This window comes from Monopterus albus, unplaced genomic scaffold (genome assembly GCF_001952655.1).
Source record: "Monopterus albus unplaced genomic scaffold, M_albus_1.0 scaffold41.1, whole genome shotgun sequence".
NCBI classification, from domain to species: domain Eukaryota; kingdom Metazoa; phylum Chordata; class Actinopteri; order Synbranchiformes; family Synbranchidae; genus Monopterus; species Monopterus albus.
In genome coordinates, this window is record NW_018127921.1 from 42,284 (window position 1) to 59,027 (window position 16,744).

Sequence of the window (16,744 nt, forward strand, 5' to 3'; positions counted from 1 at the left end):
TAATGAGCTGTAGTAACACAGGGATTTATAAAAACAATGAAAAAAAAGGCATAAAATTGTTTAAATGTAGGTGCAAAAACAAATTTAAACTGAACCAGATACTTCTGTAATGTCTTGATCAACTTTTAAGAACTGTAAAATGAGCTTCTATTAAAATCTAAGCAAAAAGCAGGAAAATTAAAGCCTAAATGCCAAAAACAAGGTGTAACAGCCGTGTGTGTGTCTCTTCACTGATCATAAATTATTTAGAAAAAAAGGTTGTAAAGATATATACAAGGGGGAAAAATGAGGAACACAATGTATTGTTTTGTTTGCCGGACCTGAGAGGGTTTGTGTTGTTTTGTTGAAAATGCTTTTTTTTATTTTCACTAGTTGCTTTTTAATTGAACCTTTTACTGGTAATTTATTTAATGGTCATGCTTGTTGCAAAGTAATAGTACAATTTCAGAAAAAAAAAATTTTAGTAAGAAAACACGCAACTGTAATGCGCTAAGTTTTAGAATAAAAACAAAATTATATTGATCATGATATTAAAGTACAGATATTAAAAATAATGATATTTTCAGGGTGTTATGGCAGTTTAGCCTTTAAATTAAAGTGGAATATATAGTGATATATTTTTATTACCAGAGACAAAATCATTCATATCTTAATTTAAGTTAGTGGTTACTGTGGTTCTTCCAAAAGCCACTGGCTCGCTTTTCATGCAAATAATAGTTAATTTACAAAACAATAACAAAAGATGATAAGGGAAAATTTTCAGCCATTTTTCAGCCAAACTTTGTGAAGTTCCACTTGATTTTCAGCCACCGTCAAATTCCAACTTACAGAAAAGTGTATTACTGGACAGCACCAATTACAGATGTGTATGTTAGATACATATCTTGCCCAGTATGCAAATTCTCAGGTCAGGCTGAGAATTGGTGGTATTCCTGTATTGAGTGTACAATAAAAAAGGTTTTTGTTGTTTGTAGATTGTGATCTCCACTGCGACACCAAGTATGATGCTCACATTTATATCTGATTTGCGCTTCCAAAAAAGAAGAAGTGTATGGCTGCAATACATCAGGGCATTAACACATTTAAATTGACCAGCCTCTCTACCTGTTCATGTACCTGAATGGTGCACAGGAATCAGAGGTGTGCAACACATATATATACCTGTGCAAATACTGTTCAGCTGCACTAGTGTAGCAACTTTCACCTATTAGGACAGAAATTGCCTCAAGTGAGGGAAACAGACAGACAAGATGGTGAGTGGTAAAGATGCTACTTTGATTAAGTTCACAGCTATTTGGAAGATGAAAATGAACATTTTACTCTCAGCTACATTCAAAGCATCATAATCTTTATTTTGACATTTATTTAAGTGTAAATTAACCCATAAAATGTATTATTTGGTTTTTTATTTTTTAAGTGAATTTACGTTTTTTTATCTTGCCTGTGTTTACCTATTCCAGACGTCCTTAGAGAACAACATCAACCAAGACTTCCAGGACGCAATTGATGTGATTGAACAGCATTCAAATCATTCATATTACGCAGGTACAGCAAAGATCTCCCAGAAACTTTGCATAATTTACTGCAAAAATACTATAAGCATAAAACGTTTGCTGTATTAATTCAATTTCTCCCCATTTTCTGTGCACAATTAAAAAAAAAATTTACATAAAGAAAAAATGTGATCAATTACATCACTAACTGATTTACGTAATGTATTAATGTTTGAATTTATCTTTTTTTTTTTTCTTTTTAGAATATGCATATTACGAAACTCTGGGCACCCAGCAGTCATCCCTGCAGTGTCAGGGCTCCTGTTGCCTCGACACACACATGTCTGATGTACCGGCTCCTGTGTATGACTGGAATGACACAGCTGTAAGTAGAGCACAGACAGCAAAAAGACTATGCGTATACAAGGGTACACGCATATGGAGAGCCTTTGTGATTAAAAATATCTTGTCTTTCAGCAGCAGTCCTGGCCTCAGGTAATCCCTGACGTCTCCCTGGGTCACTCTGTAGCAACTGAGTCCCCTCATTTCTGCTCAATCTTACCACCACAGAGAAGCAGCAAAGGTAATCAGAATGCATTAGCATTTCCCTGGGAGTTCAGAGGTGTTTATGATTTTAATTCTGTCTACAGTAAAACATGACCAATTTAATCTCCTCTCTAGGTCGAAAGAAGCTCAGACTTTATGAATACCTTCACGAAGCTCTGAATGACCCCAACATGGGTGACTCAATCCAGTGGACGGACAGCGGCAGTGGCACCTTCCATTTCATCTCTAAAAACAAGGAGAAGCTGGCTGAGCGCTGGGGCCAGCGCAAGGGCAACCGCAAGACCATGACCTATCAGAAGATGGCAAGAGCTCTGAGAAACTACAGTCGCACCGGTGAAATCATCAAAGTACGCCGCAAACTCACCTACCAGTTCAGCCCAGACATCCTGCACAGACTCGGCTCTACACAGGTGTCCCTGCGCCTACCCTGCCACCCAGCACAGGAGGACGTCCATACCCAGCAGCAAAACCCGTCTGAGCAGAGCTACTGCGGCTCTGCAGCAACAGACTGGCACAGCTGGTATGGACACTACCCACTGCAGGAGGACTACGACCTGGCCGCCAGTTTCACCGCACACAACTCAGCCAGACTCTGAACTGGAGGATGGTTTGGTCACAGAGGGAAGAAATGTTTTAAACCATTAAAGTGTGAAGAGACTTTTCTGCTCTCAAACTTTCTGGGTCCAATCCCAGCATGTTATTACATGTTTCAATGATACTGTTAATATCACAAAGCCAAAAGTGTTTTTTTTAATTTTTATTTTAGCATTCTGTGCTTCAGGCAGAGGAGTATTACTGTAAATTAATATGAAAAAATACTTAATATATGACTGAGGAAAATTTATGGGTGAATCAAGAATTATTTTTTAGAAAATCATTATATTAAAATAAAAATCACCTGAATCAAGCTAAAAAGATTTTGATGAAGATTATGATCCCTTTGTTTAGAGCGGTTGTGACACTAAAATAGTAGCTATAAACACTGACTGAAAAGGTTTCACAGAGCCAACATCAGTCACTAAAACAACTTAAACCACTCGCAATAAAATGAAATAAAAAGTGCCAACTTTGCCTGTATTTTCTAATTTATAGCATTTTAAATAAACTACAATTACACAGTGTAAGATTTAACCCAAAAAACTTTAAATGTAGGTTGTTTTACTTGTACATTATCTTGGATCGATATTTTGTACATAGTGGAAGAGTTAATGATTATGAGGTTTTATATTACACATAATAATATAATAATAATTTATATGTAATATATGTTTTATGGCTTCTATTGTTACAACAACCAACCAGTAATAAGCAATCAGTCTAATTACATATATGTTTTTATAATTTTATTGATAAAAGTAGTAAGGACAGATTATGTTTGTGTGCTTGTTATATTTATTCTGTGATAATATTAAAAGCATTTTTAAATGCTTACTTATTTCCTTTTCCCTCTGAAATATAAGCAATAAATCAATCTGTGCACTCTCATATTTGTTTGGTTTTACTGACTTGATGAAAACAAACTGCAGCTTCACCCTCGTCCTTCGTCCAGAAAGAAAACATTGGTATTATCATACAAAAACGTAAAGGTTGTGTTGAAAGATTTGGCACGGTCTTCATTGTAGTGAAATATTACAACAGTCACACTACAAAATATTAAATTAAGACACATCCTGTGAGAAAAAAATATGGCAGCAAGTGTGTTTTTCCTGAAAAGAGAGTATTGTGTAGAAGCTGCCTCCATGCCAGGTCTTATCTGGTTCAGCGGGGAGGATGTGGTCAGTGCTGGGAGGCTTTGTTAATGGGTTGACTGGTGTTGGTGCTTAAGCTTTGTGGGATGGTGGTCATTGTTCCTATGAACCCAGGGTAGAAAATGTCTAGTATTATGCAGAAAGCTCACTCCTGTGGGGGGTATAAAAAGAGTACGCATACTTGAGTGTCTCAGAGTCACTTTTGTGAAATTTTCCCAAACCGCACAGACTCGACTACATTAGAAGGAGCATCATCGGTGATGGTAAAGACTGGACTTAGTGCACTGCAAGACTGACATTAAAATTTCCAAAAATATATCTTAAAAGTCAACGAAATAAAAAAATATGCAGTATTCAAGGCCAATTTTGAATGATTTCTCTTTATCAGAATTCCTTCCAGGAGAGTCAGTCTGATTTGGAGGTGATCTTAGAGTTCCTAGAGGAGTACTACAGACAAAACACGGGAGAAAATGGTGAGAGGCTTCCTGGGAAGGTAAATTCTAAAACTTAACCTATTTGATCCAAGTCTTTTTTGCTTTTACAGTGGACAAGGCGTGCTGGACTGCAAATATGGATGAAAGAAATGCACCTGCAGATGATGCAGCCTGTGAGCAGCACTGGACATGCGGTGAACCACCTGTAAGCGATAAAGTGTTTGTTTTAGTGCTTACAAATGAGAAGTTTTTATTTTACTATGTACCTTCTTATGGGTGAAATCTTCTGCAATCAGTTGATATTATTTCATTTCTCCATCCTTTCTTTATCAAAGAACATCAGACCTGCATTTTCACCCTTCCTGGCACACGATGTCCAGCCAGCCCTCAGCCAAAACACAACAGCGACATTGTATGAGCATGGGTCACTGCCAAACTTTGTATCAGCAAGACAATCAACCAAACACCAGGCTACAGCAGTGGGGAATGGTGAGTTCTCCTTTTTTGGTCACCAGATACTGTTATTGCCCTGGTTGCTAGTAGCCTGAGGGAAACAATACCAAGAGAGCAAATAAGAGACCTTCCCTTTACTGTAAAAAACAATGGAGGTGCGCATGGCTTAGTTCTATAGCTGATTTTACATATCTATCAGATAACTGCAGTGTTTACACATTTTGCCTCTCCACTAAAAGGCATCCATCCCATCAGTGAAGAGATTTTCTGGGAATTGTTGTATTTGAGGAAATGATTAACTGTAACAGTTTTAGCGTGGCACAGCTGCGGTGATAGTCCCTAAATCCTATTTCAAATCTGTGTAAAGTCCCACACGTGCCACTTTGTTTTCTTTAATGGCAGGCAGAAAGGTACGACTCTTTCACTTTCTGTTTGAGATGCTGGAAGACCCAAACATGGCCCATTGTGTGTCCTGGGTGCCAGCAGCTGCCGGTGTCTTCCGCTTTTCCTCCAGGAACAAGGACCTGGTGGCGGCACTCTGGGGGCAGAGAAAGGGTAACAAGAGGCCCATGACGTACCAGAAGATGTCCCGGGCCCTCAGGAATTATGCCCGGTCCGGAGAGATCTTCAAGGTGAAAAAGAAGCTCACCTACCAGTTCAGCCAAGACACCCTGATGTTACTGCAGAAGTGTCATCGAGGAGATTTGTAATATAGACTAGAGTTTGTGTAGTTCATATCATCACATATAAAAGTCTGTGCTCTTTGTCTATCCTGTTTTTACTTTCTTGGAGCCTCAACTTTCATTTCCAGCATTTTTTCATTATTAGTGTGACAAGCTGCATTATATTTTTGGCAGCTTCTGGTGTAAATAATATAAAAGAAATAAAGAAAAGATATTTTACTGTTACAGTTTAAATACTGTTGTTAGTTTGTGAGTTTGTTCTGGGTTGTGCATAATAATAATAATAATAATCATGATAACAACAACAACAACAACAATAATAATAATAAAACCCTCAGTGGATCTGTTATATTGTCACCTGATGTCAAAAGATTTTAGCTTTAATTGACACTTGTAGTACCTAATTTTTAACCCTTAAGTTCCTTAAAATGTGCAAAATAGGGGGTACACAATTGAAAAAGTCATTTTTGAACTCTACGATAAAAACTTTAATCCAGTTAATATTGCATCTTGTGATTTTGGTTTATGGTTAAAATGCAGCACATGAGTATTTAACCAGTAATGCATGCACAGACAAATGAAGTGCTTCTTACATACAATATGTGGGATGTGTGCAGTTTTGTATCGTGTCCTGGTGCTGTTCTTTTGTTTTAATACTTTAACATTGTGACCTGCAATTTTGACTGCAGAAGAAAACTATCACTACGTTATCTCTTGTACATCAAATTTTAAGATTTATGCCACATTAAATCATTTTACATGGTTCCTTACTAATAATAAACATAGACTAAAAAATACAGTAAACCCTCAAATTAAAGATGCACTTTATCCTCACAGTCACTGAATCATTTCTGGGTTTCTGAATGAGCTGAAAACATGTCAGAGTCCAAATGCTTACAGACTGCATTGTATACTGTTTTTGATGTTTTTCAGCCCTAGGAATTTATAATACTTCAATACTTTATAATACTTTTATTGCACTTTCACATCTGAATTCGGTATTATATGAGCATAGAACAAAAATAACATCCTCAACAAATAATGTATACAAACATCCTTCTTTGCCATATGTTTCATGTTAAATAATCAGGTTTAAACATCAGGAGGGTCAGTAATTAGGTTCAACTATGGGCCAGGTTTATTTATTCTGGGGCAACGTTGCACAGGTGCGAAAGAAACGAGTTATACAGGAGCTTAACATGGCCTGTTGTTATCTGCGTGTGTTCACATGCCTTTATCTGATAGTTTTTCATGGCTGTTACAAACCACAGCGTGTCAGTGTAGTCCGTCTCACTGCCTTGAGTGTCAGGTTAATTTGTGCTCTTTGTAACAGACCCATGTGATGCAGTAGTTCCCTAAGCCCAGTATTTACTGCTGGAGCCCACTCTGGGTTAACTGAGCTACGGGTGTCTGTTACTAAGAAAAACAATCTTTTAAGGAAAGAGTATGGCCTTAATCCAAAGCTTACACATCACATGACATGCAGTACAGATCCTATTTTGCTGTGACAGTGACTCATTTTGAGGATCTTCCCACATGCTCTGATAGACTGAACCGTGATGTAAACTTCTAACAGCAGATATAAGTTGCAGGCAGAATCTATGTGGCCTGAAAAACAGAGCTGTGCCTTGCCTTGACTATCCTGCTGGGTTATTTGAGAACTTAATTGGCCCTATTTTATGTGCACCTCCATGTTTAGGTCATTATGGTTATAATGTAGTTAGATTCTCTGCAGGAGCTTTGTATCTTGACTAAAGAAATTTCAGTGAGTTGGTTAAAAAAGCACCAGGCTTGTTGTTGTAAATGTCTTAAATCCAGCAGCTTTCAGCCTTACTATTTAATTGAAAATCTTATCAAAGACCACACTTGACTTATCACTTGGGTTTGATGTGCTACACAGATTCACTGGGACCAAAGCAGGCATATCAGTGACATACTCCACAGTGAAACCCTCTTTTCATCTTAGCTACACATGTCAAATGTCAAGGTTTATGACATCTAAGTATAGTCCATATAACCACTGCCCAGGCATCTCCACAGTAGTTATTTGCCTGCTGTTCTTGGACCGCATTTCCCCTGGATTAAATTGATGGTATGGTATCCGGTATCAGGCATCAACTCGCTGCATGTCATCTCAAACCTTTTATATGAAACCCAACAATTGTCTGAATATGATGCATACCATGTGAGCACGGCACATGCTTACCAGAAGGTTTTACATCAGCCTCAGACCTGTGACATGACGACATCTCCTTCTTATATCCTGCCACCTGATTTCTCAGTCTCCTCCCTCTTCACCTATGTTGCACAATAAGGATACTCCCCTCTGATACCCCACACGTAGCTCCTACCCCGCTACTGACAGGGAGATTTCAATGGTGATAAATTTAGTCTTACTGTAGTTCAAACACACAACTTAAAAATATTTCTCAAAGAATACCCAGCCTTTATAATGTTGAGGGATTTGTGCAAATGAATTCATATTGCTCCAAATGTAACACTAATTTACTGTATATTGAACTGGGTGACATGTTCCTTTGATTACAATAAACATAAGGTAGGCATCGTAGTAATTTTGAGTCAGTCTGTTCTGCAGCTTTAAATCCTTTCTGGCACGCAATATCTGCATCTGAAAACAGCCCAACAACAAACAGTTTAAGTAAGGTTTGCTAAAAGCTACTGTGCAAAGTTGTTTAAGGTAATTTGTTTTTAAAAATGAAACTGCATGTTTGTGACCTTTTCTTTATTATTTACATTGCCAGTAAGTCAGTAAAATCCTAAACGGTCAAGTCCAGTCTGAGAAATAGATTTGTAAATTTGAAGGCAGATGAGAAAAATACTGCCTAACAATTTATAATAATCTGTGATGGGATTTTAAAACTATGAAAAAGTGATCATGGTGCAACATTTTCATTTTTGGTGGAACAATCACAAGATTAAAAATAGAAATGGAGTACTCATGTTACAAAATGATCCTCCAGAAATATGCACTTGCATTAATTTGACTGGCCAAGCAGCACCTTGATGAATGATGTCACATTGTGGCAAATGTTGAGCTAGGTTCATCCGTTTGCTAGCGTCCTCTGCGCTGGCTCCACTGAACCGCCCTCAGCAGGTGGGGGAAGTTGGAAAGTAAAAAGTGACTTTCTTCTTTCTTGTTATGGGATCTGTTGACATTAACAAAAATAGTGAATTGTTTTATTTCCATAAACCAGTGTAGCACCGAAACTAAAATGCTACATTCGCTTACTGTCGCTTCTTATTCAGACAGCTAAACCAGTAGCCAGTGGGTAGGGGCCACTGATGCTGCAGTAGGTGCAAGACAGAGCTGCACTAACAAGAGGAGGAATATGCCACCTCTCTATATAAGGCCTGAAAGCCAGGCCCTCCTGGATTTGTCACTGCTCCTCCTCTCCTCCCCCAGTGACATTTCCTAACTGTATCACTGTGCCCTCCTCATCTCCCATCACTCTGGTCAGAGGGGTCCCAGAGGCTTTTTCTGCTACACTGCAATATTCATCTCTCTGAGAGGGCACCAACACCTTGCCTGGCCTCTTGCAGAGTCACACTGCCCTGAAGGTATCTAACTACCTGCATATTTTGACTCCTTGACGCTTTTCTTGGGACGTGGCTCAAGATGCCAGAGCCCACAAAGAAAGGTAGGAGTGGCGAGAATGTAGCATGTCACCTGTAGTAGTAACACCAAAGCATGTAGCAACCTTATAAAATGACACCAGATCCAAAATAACCTGCTGTTTTGCATGTTTAATTGATTGTAAGGAGATTTTTAATGACTGCCTCACTGAACTGTGACATACCAAGTCTGTTTTTATTCTACGCTTGTCTGTTTAAAGTCTTTGACTGAGGGGGCCATAGTAAGTTGATACTTGCTAAAGGGAGCTCCATCACTTTGTAGCAAGCCTACCAGCTTGTTCATAGGAATCCTCAAAGTGACCTTGACCTTGGTATTGTATTACTGATGTATGTGTGTTTCTACCATTCCCGGGGGAAGCGGAGATTTGAGGTTCATAAGCAGATTCTATTGTTGCTGGGGCTTGGCATACAGGACTGTTTGGTCTGATCAAGCTGGAGAAAGACATGATGAGGAAGCACAGTGAAGGAATGTCGATGAGTGCCGGTGTGGATATAATCAAAGAGCCATGACGGATAATTTGGATGAACTTGCAGAAGGCAGCCTGAGGATAAATAACAACCTGACTGTAATTGTCTTCCTGATGATGGACGGCAGCTTAACAGGAATGGCCAGTTTGGACTGTCTGACTTGTCCCCCACCCACAAGTCAAGTTCAAACTTAACCACACACATCTTACCCCATCCCCTGTCCCACAGCCATGATGGATCTCTCCTGAACACCATAACCAGTGTTGGGGAAGCTACTCTGAAAGCATAGCTTTGCAAGCTACCAACTATTTCACACCGGAAGAAGTTGAGCTACAGCAAAACTACTCCAGAAGGAAACCTAGCTTGGTTAATTAAAGCTACTTGGAAAAAGTAGTTCAAACTACTTTGTAAAAGACAATGTACTTGTGAAAAAATAAAAAAGAAGTAATTTAACTACTTGAATCACTGTGCAAATACCAACAACTACCAGCAAGCTACTGCAAAATGTAGTTACTAGTTTTATTTCATGTAGTTCACTACTCCCCAGCACTGACCATAACATTAAACACCTGCAGCATCATGTCCATCAACAGTCCCTTTTAATGCACTTTTGTCTGATAATATCACATGGTATTACTCCCACCCAAACTAGTTCCTCAACTCTTTGGGGGTCCGCTGTCAACCCACACATGTCCATGTAGAGAAAATGGAACATTTTGCTTGGACCTTGGAAGTCATCCAAGTGAGAGTTGATACAAGTTTGTAATAAACCCCTTGCCCACCAGAGGACCACTGATCTGTAGTATCAGGTGCCTAATATGTCAGGCATGCTGGGCATAAACATATTTTTTGTACTATTTCTTATCTGTCCTAAAATAGGGATCTCTCCTATGCTAGTCTTCCTGTGGAATGTTTCTTGTTTTTCCCTGCATGAAAGTTTTGGGGGAGGTTTTTCTCCTCCGAGCGAGGGCTCTAAGATCTGACAGCCCTGAGGTGTCTGTGGTCAAGTGCAGGAATTTGTAACAGCCAGAGGAAAGATGTCTGGAAGTGATGTGACACACAGAATCAGTTTGGTTTCTATTATTATGCACCTTAGTATTATTGAATGTGTGCAGCACAGTTACCTCCACAGTGTTCATCCACTGCTGTAAAGATCACTGATCCCCTCAGAGACAAAGCTGTGGGAAAATAATGGCAGGAGATTCCAGCCTGCTACAGACACCACCCATAAATAGCTATGTAGTCAACAGCAACAGATAAATGAGAGTAGAAAAGTATTGTTCTTTAAATGAGAATGAACAGCTGAAGAGGAGGAGGCCAGCGCTGTTGTTTTAGACACCCTGCTCTCAAGCTTTAAAAAGTCCGAACCATAGATGACCGACTGGCTGAGTCGCCCACGGATCTCTTGGGGCCAGGATTCTTGTCCCTGGAATAGTTCAGAATGAGCACACTTTTAATCCCTGCCCCTTGTACCCTGCCATCTCCCTCCACTGCTGCCCAACTCCCACACATCCCCCTGTTACCCCCCGTTAAGGGTGGATCACTCAGAGGTCAGCCATCTCCCCATCAAATCTCTGACCTTGTGCCCAGAGGCCTTAAAAGTTCTGTCCTTGCTGCCACTGAGTTTTGGGTTTCAGCTGTGGTGAAGCCCATGTCTTCACCTCATAATATTTACTGTCACTAAGGTCCATTGCTCTCCCTGGGTATTGTCCTGTGACATTGCTGCCTAAAGAACACCACCTCGTAAATCAAACCCAAGGTACAACAAGGAGAAATCCTGTCAGCACCTAACTGCCACCCAAGTGCAGCTCTTGTCTGCTTTTAGACACTTAAAGTCTCACAGAAGTTACTTGTTCATCCTTGTCTAACAAGAATAGTTGAAAACAAGGAGTCACAACATGGGCACAAGCACCATCATTAGTATAAACTAATCATTATTAGCGTAATAAAGGTCTATATTAGGCAAAATGAAGCTGTCTGCAGTTTGGCTCATGCAGGAGCATATATGAGCCCTTCTGTCTGAACGCCAGCAAAGGCAACAGCTGAAAATACCTGCAGCCCTATCAGCTGTGCTGGGAGTTCTCTGGGGTAAAACAAAACCTTTCTAAACTATCATTATCCCAGTGGTGATGAGACACAGCGCGAGCGAGGCTTGCATGATGTGACCCTGCAGGACTGTGGCCCGATGGCCAGTGGCACATTGTTTTGAAGTGAAGTGGCAGTGATGCTAATTTTGACAAGGAATGCTTAGCGGGAGTCATTACAAATGGAGGGATATCAGAAGCCGAGAAGTGACGAAAGAAAATGGCTGGTAAAAACAGTACACAGTCAATGGACATACAAGGAGTGAGGGCTGCAGTATTCATAGACCGGCTGCAAACGCTCAACGAAGGAAGAAAACCTATCTCTGAAGCCAAAGGCACCAAGGGCCTCAAGTATTGGGTGCACGATGTAAAAAGATTTCAAAGACAAATCAGGCTGGTGTATAGTTAGCAAGGGTCCGCACGAAGAAAGTGAGAAACTTGAGTGTTGATGATTTTTTCTCTCTTTTTATTGCTAAAGAGACAAAATCCTCCCAGGATTTCACACACAACATTAATTAGAAAGATAAGTTTGAAAAGTACAGGATGAAATGGGCCTGTTACTTTCAGAAACAGATACTGTTTAATGTTGTTGTTGATTACTTTTCCTTTTTGTTCAAGCAACGAAAAGACAACTGCTCCTAAATCTGTGTAAAGAACTTTATGTGTATATTTGCCCATTTAAAATGTTTTAACAACACCCTCTTGTTCATGCCCTCCTTCTTGTATCACTTGCTAAATATATAATAAAATTAAAAGTTAAAAACTTTGGAGAGTACTAACAGGTTTTAATGTGTCATGGCAACAGAGCTGTCAACTCTCGTCACTGCCAATTTGCAATCCCTCTACACACATCTTTTTTCCCATTCCCTTTCTTCTTCTAACATAACATTGGACTTTGACATTGCTGCTTTTCTACCATCATTCAATGTTGGTTTCTTTACACCATTGACCGCGATTGTTCACTAACTTAAAAGGCCCTGCACACTTGCAGTGTGAAGCCTTGCCTTGTCATCTACAGCGGCTTCAAGTGCAGGATCCTTAACTATATATCTAACCATAAACTATGAGTACTTTTGAATTAATTTTAATCATGAACTTTCTTTTGCTTGAAAGACCCCTGAAAATAAGTCAGAATGTCCAGCTACCAGACGTTTGAACACAAATTACTTAAACTAGGACAAGCGCTATTCTTGCATCTAGATAAAATTTGAGGCAATGTTCAGTGTAGAGCTAAGAGCTACTAAGATATTTTGGTCTTGAAACTAGAGCTCAAAATAAGTGTCAAAGGGTACTGGAAGTCCTGTAAGAGATACTGTACTGTATGTCTCATTACCTTAAATAAGAAAAAGGCAAGTGACATATACTCGAAATGAGACAAACAGTTTTGCATAATCAGATTAGATTTGATTTACTTACAAGTTGAGTTTTTTCAGTGTGACAGTAAATGGAGTGCACAGACTGCTCCAGATGTTACATGATTTGTCTGATTCTCCCATATCTATGGACAATGTCCTCTGGTACTAACCCACTAATAACAAAAGAGATACAGTATGTTTTAAACTGACAATGTGCATTATTCTTTATATCTTTATTGTCATTGTACATTGTACAACGAAATTAAAAGGAATTATACCAATGGCTGTATGAATGCTTTCACCTGTTGAGACCCTGCACTGAGTCCTGTTACAGCTGTTGAATGTCATATTCAAATCCACAGTTTTGGTTCCCTTGTTCCCCTCCCCCCACCATTATTTTCATAAGCTAGATGAGACAGAGGGTAAACAAACACTGTGTCATGGGGGCCTCCATTATAATCAGTTAAGACTACATGGAGTCTGTGCTCAGATACAAAAATGATATGGTTTACTGATGAACGGATAACAATCAAATGCCTCAATGTGCACAAACAATGAGAGCTCAGTGCCGTGTTTGATGCCGATGTCTTTTGTTTTTCTTTCTTTAGATGAGGTGTCCAGTGGCCAGCCAGAAGGTGAGTAGACAGTGGTAGACATCTACTCTCCCGTGCAACCTCACATTCTAGCAGATTATAGCTGTGCAATATATGCACGAGAACAGACATACAATCATAGTGAGCCTAGTTGTTCCACAAGTGAAAGCAGGACAAAGTGGGGGAGCGGGAAACCGAGTCATGCACCTTCAGTGAGGAATACCTGAGTCAACACATCAAAAAGTCAGATGTACAGGCACATCGTCACATATAATACGCTATGATATTCACAGCCCTGAATTGATGTGAATGTGCAAACAGCCACAGGTAAGGAGTGCACATGTGAAGCCAGTAGTCGGCAGTATGGAGGCACTGCTGTGCTGCTGTGACCTGCAGCGGCGATCAAACAGTCTGACATTCCTCTTGTCAGCCAGCTGATCCCTTTCTGTTGATTCAGCTGACGCCCCCGCCATCCCATGTGAGCAAGGTGCTGGCATTTGACTGGCTTTTTGCCAGTGCTCGGGTTTGACCTTGGAGCTGTAGCATCTTAAAGCTTCAGCATGATCGGGGGGGAGACTAAAAATGTTTCTGAGAAAACCTGCTGGGTAAATAATTTCTCAATATTATTTTAGAATAGCAGTCAGAACCACATAAATGGTAACTTAAACCAGTTGTGCACTGGCTCATGATTTCCAGCATCATGACCAGTGCTAGGCGAGTAACTGGAAATGTCACTTTTTAAATATTACTCACTTCAAAGCAACAACATCAAAATTAATCCATTTCATTACCCTTATATTCCCCGTGGTACTCAGGCACACCTAACAACTCCAAAGTCTCCATACCCACAAATCATACATATGCATTTAAGACCACACAAGACTCGGATAAGAACAGGATAAAGCTGGATTATAATATAACCATATAAGCCATTTTCAGTGCAATTCCACTCATTGCCAATGTAAGCACGTCTTACCTCAAAGTGAGAGTCTAACATAATTATTGAGGTTTACAATGAATGCACAACACTGCCTGACAAAGCATGATGCTTCCTGTCAGTGTTGTGGTGGTGCTACAATAATCAGAAAGTGCCACCACAACATTTTGATGGAAGGGTAAAGTATGATTCAACCTTAAGTCTTGGTATAATTTTAACTCAGTGTGTTTATTAATGTGCATTTCAACTGTGAATATCAGTCACTTCTGCAAAACCTCTAATCTTGACATATTAACAGCACATTTGGTACATTTTCAGACCGAAAATTAGCCCTATGATAGGTTCTTCCTGTGTACGTATCAACAGTGAGAATGGTCTGAAAAAAAAAGACATTGTGACAATGTGCACGTTTACTTGCAAGCAGGTGGGTGGATATAGGTGTATGTTAGTATACATTTGTGTGTTTCAATGTCTGAGTCTGATTGCGTGTGTTTGAATGTGACACTGAGAGCCACTGCAAATGCTGAAGCTTTGTGCTTATAAAAAGCAACTGTTGCATCCACCATTATATTTGTCACATGCTCAGAAAGTGTTGCCCCAGACAATAATGATGTCCCGCCCCTACCTGAGATTTCTCTGGAGGTTTCTCCTCCTTCAGGTGGGTAACCCTGATGTCCCCCTTCATTTCCCCCAGAATGTTTCACTCTTTTGCACATCACACTCACATCACGCGTTTATTTGGTGTGTGCCATCACGATTTTTTTTTATTTAATTCACTCTGAGAGGCCTAAAACTGCACTTTTCCTGTGGAGGTATGATTGGTCAGTACACTGTGTGTTCATACTAAGAGGTAATTTGGTTAGCTTTAGCTTAGCCAGCCCAGTTCTGTGCACATATCCACATGCCTGCACTGGTTTACATTGGTCTTCGTAGTGCTGTTACTAACTCATGCTGTGGTTGTTTTTGTATTTTTGTCACTGGAGGTCACACTGAGTCGTCAGTAGAGGCATTGGGGAAGCTGGGTTTCAATGACTTCAAACATCAAGTCCAAAGCCAACAAAAGGCAGTAAGATGTTTAGAGCTCAAACATTAAGTTAATTGATTAGCTGATTGACAGAAAATTATTCTATAACAGCTTCAAAAATCTATTAATTACAAGAATACTTTGCAAGTCAGTAAATCCATGCCTCCTTGATAACTGTACAGTATAAATATGCTATGAGCAGATATATACAGTATAATATACTGGTGTACTTGGCCACAAAACAAGTTGCCATGGAATACCACGTCTGTGCTTCAATAATTATTTTACAGTATTTTGGACAATCAATTCATTGATTTAATTGAATCTGAATAAATGATTTTAAATTTGAAACTTCACCTTTTGAGAATAATCTGTTCATTAGCTATCTATACCCATCTCCTTTGCACAAGTATTGCCTTGCATAGCTGCTGGTGTTTGTGCTTGATGCTTGCTGCTCCAGTCTGGCAATTTGTCTGCTGTACAGAGGGGAAAGTTCCAGTAGAGACTGATGGGAAGAAACCAGAGCCCCCAGAGCTGGGGCCATTCCAGGCTGTGGTGGATCTGAAGCCGAGCCTCACTGAGAATGGCTCAGTCCAACCACAACCTGGTGAGGTAGGGGTGAAAGAGCAAGCAGAGTCCATTGTAAAGGAAGAGGACCCTTGTTCTCCCCAACCTCCTGGTAGGTGTACAACTTAAATATGAATCAATCCCTTGTCTCCTTTAGTCGTAGTGCATGTTTTTACCCCTCCAGCAAATCAAATGCCACAGGACCAAACGCTGTAGGTCTTACTATTCATTTCAGTTGCTCACCTCATGGCTCACCAGCATGGCAAAACTGCCCTTTTTATCTTGTATAATCTAAAACCTAGCTTTAATTTCAGTAGGAAAATTTTGATTATTTTGACTTTGTTGCTAAAAATGCAAAGGACATTACTCCCACTGCCTGAAGACACTGATGGATTTGCTTTTAAAACAGGTCTCTCTTTCCAAGTTGGCTTTAATGGCATGCAGACTTCAAAGAAGTAAAACATATAAATATACAGTATATACTTGCACCTGTTGATATTATGTTTTAAAGAAATAAAGACTAATATAGACTAATAACAGACTAATTGATGAAGTACTGAAATGGCAAAATGAAGGTGATGGAATTTGTGTAAGGTGAGTGATCAAACTCAGTTCTTTGTTCAGTTATACAGAAACACAGTAGAATAACATGGTGCAGAAACAAACACATACACCAAATATAGT